General features: G+C 32.2%; 1 pseudogene; it reads right to left on the bottom strand.

The window, feature by feature from the left end:
• Nucleotides 1-4,887: 4,887 nt before the first annotated feature.
• On the bottom strand, nucleotides 4,888-7,577 carry LOC114752510 (berberine bridge enzyme-like 8; annotated as a pseudogene).

Here is a 7,577-nt window from a genome sequence, read left to right as displayed (position 1 = left end):
TAAACCTCAATAACTCATATTTTACTTCATAATTTGTAATGTCATTGTTCTTTGACTTTTCTTCCCCCTAGATTCCACTACACCTGGAGGGGAAAATTTAATGGCTACTGGCAATTGAAGGGTCATTTTATAAGAATGACTAGTTAAGTTGGTAAGGTGAATCGGTGCATCCTTTAAAATCTAGAAGTACTTTTTTTTTTTATTGTTTACTTTCTAATATACTAAACTTTGTTATTTTTATTTGTACTTTTCAGGTGTTCCATCCTTTTTTGGAAATTATGGAGATTGATGCAAAGTGCAAACTGTTCAATTTTCTAGGCTCCAATTACAATACTGAATCGTGCTTTGAATGGATTATTGATGTTATTTAATTGGATCTTTGTTAGGACTTGTTTTGGATTATTTCTGGATGATTTTAATATGTTAAAATGTAGAATTATGAAATGTGATTTTCAGGTATAGATCGATCTTTTTTTTCATGATATGAGCAGGGTATCGATTTTTAGGCAATGAAGCCCGCTTTGCCTAGCCCTGCCCAAAATGGTTCGGGCTTCTATGGGTAGGGCGGGCAGATGCAGCCCCCACATAGTTCGGGCAAGGGTCCTGCCCTGCCCAGCCCTGCCCAGCCCTGCCCACATGCAGGCCTAGTTCTGATGATCGAATACATTTGGGCCATATTTGCTTAATCACACAGGCTAGCCCAACAAATAAGGAAAGCCTCTACTGCTTTACCCAGCCAACATAACTAGTCTTTGACCACGTTAACCCTGAGGAACTCTATGAAATGATCCACTATGTGCTGGGTAAAAGAGACTTTTCCTTCAGCATCTATCTTCTTCCATGCATCCTGTTAACAACACTTTGAAATAGCGTATAAATAATTTTTTAATTATGATTTACAGAATACGAAATAAATATGAAAAAAAATTTGTTTCAATTTATATAAAACGTGTTTATAAAATGCTACGTCAAACACACCCTATCATGATCCCCAAAAAACGGGGCTTAGAGAATGACCCAAAAACAATTCCAAATCTCATATGCATGCACAGTCAGAGGAGGAGACGTAAAACTTGGTTATTATGGGATTTGGAGGGCAAAGCCGAGTAATAATAAGGAGAAAGTCCGTTATGGAGGGTGTGGAAATGATTATGGTCTCTCTCCCTCTTCCCCTGAAAATTCTCCCTATGCTACCTTTCTGCAATTCTGTAATTCATGGATATTTGCATATTCCATTCTACTGAGCATATAATTTCTATATATGTGACTCAACTTAATCCATTGAATCATATATTTCATCATTCTCCTCATTCATATTTGTATTCTCGGTCTTGATCATAACGCACCCTAAATAATCTAAATAAGAGATCGCCAGTCAATCGTACTTATAATTTTCCAGTCATATTTGAAAGAAGTAAAAGAAATGAGATCGGCACCAGGGAACCAGGCTCACCACTTAATTAACTGCACATGGCATTGCAATTATGGACAGAAGAGAAATCGGCTTCCCTCCTACGCAGGTGCCTCCTGTCCTGCCAACCCCCGCGCAGTGGAGAATATAATTTCAGGTACTTGGTTGGGTCCAGTTTCCTCCCATATCTAATTCAAGTAGATTAAAAAAAATTAATATAAGATTTGGTTTTTTAAATTTGCTCTCATTTTGATTTTTGTCCCTCAAATTTCAAATCATAAGTTTTGGTTCCTCTAGAGTCAAAATGATCTAAGTTTTTGTTGGATTATAAGGACTGATATTTTAAATGAAATGAAATTTGAAGGACTAAAAAACTCCAAGGACCAAAATCAAAATGAGTGTAAACTTGAAGGACTAAAATTTATATTAACCCTTAAAAAATTGATTAAGTTAATTGTTTGTAATAAATAGATGTTGTTTCTTCTAAAATAATCTTACTAATCAGGTTTATTAATTAAAACTACCATTTAATGAAACATTTAACACATAAAACTATTATAAAGTTTATAACTAAATTGAAAGTCAAATTAACTCTTATATTAAGCATTGAAAATAGTGTTAATGATAATTAAGTAAAATTTTAAAAAAAAATAATTTAGAAATATTGATTTAGATAGCTACATGATTCTATGGAGGCCGAGAATTATATTTAAAGCTTAACCTAGCGTATACATTTTGCAAAACTCGAACTGTCTCCGGTAAACGGGGACGTAAAGGGTTAAAGGATCTCTCTGTAGTTTTTCCCCGCACAGACCCAAAGGAGGGTGGAGAGGACGTGCCAGTTAAATTCATTAGATATACTGTAACTCAGACATAATCTGGTTAGATTTATAAAAAAATTTCTGCTGTAATGGGCCTAATCTGCATCCAACTTCTTAATTATTTTTTCAATTTCAGTTATGTTTAGTATTTTAAAATATTTCGTGATTTATTTAGCATTTTGAAAGGGTTAATATATATAACATTTAATCCTCAAATTTGCTCTTATTTTTGTTTAGGTTCCTTAAATTTTAAACAATAGGTTTTGATCTCTTAAGGACAAAATGATTCAAGTTTTTATTGAACTGTAAGGGTTAATATTTTAAATAAAAAGAAACTTGAGAGATCAAAACCAAAATTAGAGTAGATTTGAGGGATCAAAAATTTTATTAACCCATTCTAAAATATTTTTCAGATGCATTAATTACCCTAAGTTATTTTTTTATACAATTTTGTCTTAAAAGTATTAATTTATCAGGAATAATTGTGCCACTAAAGTTTTTTTCTTAAATAAGTAATTTTAATCTTATCTCTAACTTGTAAAAAAGTCTGTTAAATGAATATATATTAAATATTAAAAAGCATTACTTCAATGTAATATTTTCTAAGATGAAAGTATTGGATGTGCTACAAAATATTTTAAAATATTAAATAAATCATAAAATACTTTTGAATACTTGACTCAATTGAAACAACGCTTGAAAATGATGAATTAACCTTATCCTTGTAAAGTACTGTATCTCCGGTTCTTAATTAAAAAATTTTTTTTTTTTAATTTTTATTTTGATTTTAAATATAAGATCTCAATCTATTGTATCTTATACTTATCCATTTTTTATCAAAGTAGTTCTTGTAATGATGATAGTTCTAACTAATATATTTGATTAGTAATGGTATTTTAAAAAAGATAACATCCATTTCTTTGATTTTTATTTTGATTTTAAATATAAGATCCTAATCTAGCTATTTTATCTCTTATATTTATGTATTTTTTATTAAGATAGTTCTTATAATAATGATAGTTCTAACCAATACACTTGATTAAAAAGGATGTTTTAGAAAAGACAACACCTTTTTTTTTATAAGTAATTAATTTAATTATATATTTAATTTATTTAAATTAGTCAATCAACTCTTATATTTATATTAAAGGTAAGAGGTAATTTTAGTATTAGGGTATTAGTGAGAGTAGAGAATCTCAAATTTTGTATATTTACCTTGGTAATTCTCTATGATCCTTCAAGTTTATATTCTCTTCGGTTCAAAATATAAGCTAAACTTTATTTATTTATGTTTATTAAGAAACTAATTAAAATCAATTTAAAATAATAAATATGTAAGGCATATATTTGTTTTTCCTAACATATAAACTGATTGTATACCACCACCAATAAACATTGGAATATGTGATATTCACCGAGCCAAGAGCACCCTCTCGAGTAAAAGCTTCCACAGCTAGTTGACCAAAATGAGAATCTCAAATTGCATGAACAATGGGTTTTATATGTAAAGGATCTGTATCCATGCCTCAAAATTTTCTTGCCTCTTATTAATAAAGAAAAGAAGTAAAAGATACAATAAATAAATTAAAAAATAAAAGAAAATATATATGGATAAAATAAAAAAAACTTATTAAATATTTAGATAAAAAATATTATCTTATAAAAAAAACTAATCCTTCTGGAAAAAATTAGTTTATATTTTAAACAGGAGGTAGTATCATTAAAAAGGACAACCACGCCTTTTTCTTATGACAAGGAAACCATCAACTGACAAAAGGTTCAGATTCACGTGTTACAATAAATTTAAACTCCAATAATTTATTCTGAGCCACGATTAATGGAACCCGAGGAAGTTAACTTCTTGTTGTCATGTTTGACCGCATGAAATCCAATAACCACAGTGTGGTTAATTGGTTTCAAACTAATATGAAGCTATACGCGTACTTGGACATAATCATCCTATCCACAACATAACATATTGGTTAGAAAAAATTGTGTTTCAAAATATAAGACATTATTCAGATAATTGATATAATTTTTTTTCACTTTTTCCTTTATTAAATAGAAGAGAGATAAGAAATAGTAAACTTTCATTTTTCAGTATTTGGAAAAAGTTAAATCACTTTTTATATTGTAGACAGGAGGGGATACCATCTCGGATGCTCTTTTGTTTTTAACCTTTTGAGTCACCCAACTCTCTCTGTTTTTTTTTCCCCTAACTGCTGGGTTCAAATTTAATTCATCTACTTTGTGACCTAGCTAATCCATCCAGTGCTTTGGGTTTTATCTGAGATCCTCTTTTAGTTCTTTCTGGTAAATTAAAAGATAATTAATCAAATTATGAGTATCAAAAAAATTAATTAAGAAACAGAAAAATACGAATTCTTTTTTTTAAAAAAGCAAATATTACTCCGGTCTTAAATATAAGACCTATTTTGTAGTATAATTTACATTACAAAAAGAGTCTTATATTTATGACTGGAGGAGTATATGTGAGGTGTGTAATGCTTTAGCCCCCATTTTTCACTGCACGACGTTTTCATAGCCTTATAACACTCTTAATTTATTTGAGCCCAGTGGTAAGTGTGCCTGCATAGGATGTGTTTGTTCCGGATTCGAGCCGGCCTTCTTGTAACTCAAAAGAAAAGGTCACATATGAAACTGTTTGGTATCAGAGTAGTACAGGGATGCTTTGTTCATTTCGAAAGAAATTGAAAGGATCAACTTCGGTTTTAATTCGAACCAACCAATGGAAGTTGTCCATGAAGTAACTTACACCATAAACTCTACCTTTTTGGTAGCAACTTTCACCATGGCGGTTGATTCCCAAGTCAAGATCCTTATAGTTCAGGTATGCTGCTCTAGGCTGCTGCGAAACATAGTCATGAACTCATGAAGTTTTCTTGTTAGTTCTACATAATAATCTTCTACCTCTTTCCCTGCCTCATGCCAGTCCCCTTGATATTGTATCTGCTCAATATATTATGCAAAATAAGTACAGAAATAAATCACAAACGATTTATAAATAATGCAGTATATTATAGATTTGATATCGAATAATCATTTATAAAGAATCATTCATCATCTTCATTTTAGATCTTAATTTTTTTATGGTCGAAATAGTCTATTATTTTACACAAAGAGACGCGGACTCATGGGATCACATGAGCCCCCACCTGCCTTTCTCGGTGCAGCTAGTGTTACGTCACCGTAGAAGCATGTGGATTGTCTTTTTCTTTTGTTTTGTTTTTTTCCTTGGAGAGAATCCACTTATAATAATACCTGAACTTGTTAATATAAAAATTGATTGACTTATTTGATTAGATTAAAAAGCTAGTTAAGTTAGTTATTTGTAATAAATATATATTATTTTTTTAAAATATCTTTATTAATTAAGTATATTGGCTAGAATTATCATTACTATAAGGACTACCTTAAAAAAGTTAGGTAAATGTAATAGACAAAATGAATTAGAATCTTATATTTATTATTAAAATAAAATTCAAACAAATTCTTTTATTATTAAGTATCTGAGATAGTATTTGATAATTATATTGACCCCAACTAATTTAACATCATATGGGCCAATAATGACCCACGGCATCATACATTATGCTGATACGAACAGATACTACACTTGTCCTTAGCAAAAAGGGCAATAGAGGAATGCATCCCAACTAATATGGGTCAAGCTCTAAGGACCACGAAAGGTGAGATTTAGTTTAAGTGGTCATCATGCTCTTCATTTTTAACGAGCACTGAAATTTGATCCGTTAAAATTAAATTTTAATGATTGATATTTAAATTTTTTATTTTTTTGGGAAAGAAATTTTAATGTGTACAGAATCTAAATCTAAAATAAAAATAACATCTTGATTGTCATTGTTTAGAAAGATGATTTTTTTTTATATTTAAAAGCAATTAGTTAAAAATTTTAAATTCAAACCGTTGGAATTATATTTTCATTATAGATCTCATTATAGCGAAGAACACCATCACTTTGCACTAAAACTAGTTCCACGAGGGTCAACCCGACACCTAAACTAACTCGCCAGCAACTGAGTTTAGTGCTTGTTAATTGATAGTATATTGTGCATTCACGTGAGTGGAGAAGACATCTATTAATGATAATTTATAATTAAATAGTCAAGAATTCTTTCTATAAGCATAGACTTTTGAATCGAAAAAATTACCAAAATAATTTTTAAATGTACCTTCCATAGATACCCAGCTCGATGAGGGAAAGGAATTGCAGTGGCTGGAATCTCAGCCATTCGTCCACCATAAGGATTAAAGTACGTAACAGCGTCCTTCAACTCAATCATCTTCTTCCAAATCTGTTCAAAACCTTCTTTACTAATAGATTCCTTAACGTAATCAGACTTCCTTTTCAAGTAATACAGCAACTGAGGTGTCCTATCAAGTAAAATCTCTAAAGGCTTTGTAATATTAATGTTCGCCCAAAACAACACCGATCTAAGCCAGCTTGTTTCGATACAGTCCTATTGCTTCAAACCCAGTTCAGGAAAGCTCTGGTCCATAAGAGAAAGAAGCCTTTCGGAGTCCCCAGGGAACAACGCTATGAATGTAACCCTCACAGTCTTGTTCTTACCGTTTTCAGTAGCATTAATCACTTCAATAATAACCCTGATGAAAAGGTCATTATCAATACTTGAAGCAACATGTTGCCACTTATGTAATATATCTGTGGCATTTTGTTCCAATGTCCAGGCAACTTCGAACACAGTGACTACCTCAGGGACTCGTACGAGCTTCAATTTGTACGAGATTACAACTCCGAAACTAGCTCCTCCACCACCTGTAATGGCCCAGAAAAGATCTTCGCCCATAGATTTTCTATCAAGTAATCTTCCGTGAACATCGACTATTTGTGCATCAACAACGTTGTCCGCCGACGTACCATATTTTCTCATCAGATTCCCATACCCAGCGCCACTAATATGTCCTCCGACACCAACTGTGCGACAGATCCCAGCTGGGAAGCCATGGATTTTGCTCTTCTCTGCTATTCCACAATACACCTCACCGAGAGTTGCTCCGGCTTGAACCGACGCCGTCTCGGTGTCTATATCGACGTCGATGGACCTGAGATTGAACATGTCGAGGATGAAGAAGGGGTTGTCGGATCTGTACGACGCGCCTTCATAGTCGTGTCCTCCGCTTCGGATCTTCATCTGTAAGTTGAGCTTTCGGCCACAAATAAGGGCGGCCTGGACATGGGAGACAGGTAAGGCAGTGAGAATAAGGTATGGTTTTCGGGTATATGAGTTGTTGAAACGGAGGTTTCTGATGTAGGCTTGTAATACTGAAGAGAAAGAGGCATT

The sequence above is a fragment of the Neltuma alba genome, unplaced genomic scaffold (assembly GCF_004799145.2).
Source record: "Neltuma alba isolate B1F8T4 unplaced genomic scaffold, ASM479914v2 tig00007415_pilon, whole genome shotgun sequence".
NCBI lineage: Eukaryota > Viridiplantae > Streptophyta > Magnoliopsida > Fabales > Fabaceae > Neltuma > Neltuma alba.
This window is presented reverse-complemented; position numbering and strand designations above follow the sequence as displayed.